A 2,218-nucleotide genomic window follows, 5' to 3' on the forward strand; every position below is an offset into this window, starting at 1 on the left:
CGTTCATCAAAGAAAAGGAACGCGTTCACGTTCAAAGTTCGTCAAAAAAAAGGAACGCCGTTCATCACTTTTTTTCAAAAAAACGAACTTCGTTCACGAACGCGTTCATTTTGAACGCGTTCGTTTACAACACTACTTTTTTATTAAAAAAATATCAAATAAAAGAAATCCATTCTTCATTTCATGATATAATAATATAAATAAAAAATATATATCATATAATATGTTTATTTGTTGATAAATAAAATATTAACATTAATATAAATTATTTTAATAAAAATAAAAAAATAATAATAGGCCGTGTTATATTTCGCGAAATAGTTTTCTAAGTATTATCTTCGCATTTATATTTCGCGATATTGACTTCGCTATAAAATTCATTCGCGATAAACGACATTCACGATGAAAGTTTCGCTGAATTGACATGGAACCAAAAAATATTAAATAATAATATGCCAGTTGGCGGATTATTGTTTGCAATTTCGAATCAAACAATTTTCATTTTGTTATTTTAATACTTTTTATAAAATTTACATTTACTTTTACCATTTTAAATATTTTTGATAATTTTAATTTATTTTTATATGTTTGTTCTTCCGTTAAATAAGCACGCATAAATTTTTCATGAAGGTTATTCCTACAATTATCATAAAACTACTATAAATTTTAAAAGATACAAATGTAAATTATATAATGCTGAAAAATGCCCAGTTATTTTGAAATATTACAATGAAAATGATTGAAAATATGCCTCATATTCATCCTATAAACCCACATGAATAGAAAAGTCTGAAACAAATCAAAATACTTGCCAAATATAAGCAAAAGAAATGTCTAAATTGTCTCCCGAATCCAGAAAAAGACTTCCGAATGAGGATAGTATCAAGCGTACACTTAGAAATCACAAAATAAAAAGGTTTCCTCCTATTCCGCCAACATTGGAAGAATTAAGCATTTCAGGTTAAATCATATTTTAGTCCATAAATAACTTATTATTTTTTTGAAAATACCTTTTAATATTAGAGGATTGGGCTAAAACGGGATCTCCCACGAACGAGAGATTTATTTTACATGATAATGGCGGAGAAGCAGACGAACTAATAATTATATTCACCGATTATATGCTCAAGATGTTAGCCGAAATCAAATCTTGGTATATAGACGAATTTTAAATTGGCACCTCATTTATTTACAACTATATGTAATTAGAATACCCAAGCTATTTGTTACAGCGGCATATTTTTTGCTACAAAGAAAAATGTATAAGTATGAAGTAGTTTTTAAGATTTTACTTGAAAAAGCCCAAGAACGCATAGTGATAGATCCTACCACAATTTATGTGAATTTTGTAAAGGCCGCAAGTTGAAAATACTCTAATTTTCTTTTTATGATTTAATATAATATATTGTCGAGATATGTAAAGACCTTGATTTTAAAATGTATTTTGGACAGGTGGACCTTGAAATTTTTTATTTTCATTTTCCTGATGTTTATAGAAATTATTTTCAAGTATAGTGTTGTTAATCGACTTAGTCAAAAACTGAGCCAAGTTTTGGGTCAAAAAAATTTACCCAAAATTACTTAAGTCATGAACATGAGTAGACTAGAGGACGAATATTTCAAGTTGATTTTTGTTAAATTATTTTATAATTTAGACTTTCAATTTGAATAGCGAATATGAATTATATACTTGAGTAGACTAGAGGACAAATATTTCAAATTAGTCATTATTAAATAAGGTATTTTGTTCTGTTTTTTATATTTTCCTACTTTTTTGTTTAGTGGAGTTAATAAAATGATCATAAATGGCAGCAGAGCAGGTGAATAAATTTGCATTGAATCACATCACATTAAATTTAACAGTGCGCTATGGTAGAATAATGCTTTTTTCTTTTTTTTAAAAAATATTTAAAAAAATTATAAGCGTTTTTAGCTATTTGGATTGAGGGGGGGGGGACTAAGTTTTTGAAAAAGGACATATGACATTAAAAAAACGTTTAAGCAGGCATTCAAACCAAACCTGGCTACAATTTTTGCCGGGTTAGCCCCTGTGTTTAAGAAACTTAATATAAATTTTATTTGTAATATAAGCTACCTAAATTAATTTTGTAGGATATAAAATTATACAAATAAAAGTCAAAAATAAAGCCAAGGTTTGTCTTAACATCCTAGAGCTCTAATACATAGCCACTGTTGAAAGATATTTAAGTTAAATAGA

The sequence above is a fragment of the Gordionus sp. m RMFG-2023 genome, chromosome 3 (assembly GCF_954871325.1).
Source record: "Gordionus sp. m RMFG-2023 chromosome 3, tfGorSpeb1-WG-v2, whole genome shotgun sequence".
In the NCBI taxonomy this organism is placed as follows: Eukaryota; Metazoa; Nematomorpha; class Gordioida; order Chordodea; family Parachordodidae; genus Gordionus; species Gordionus sp. m RMFG-2023.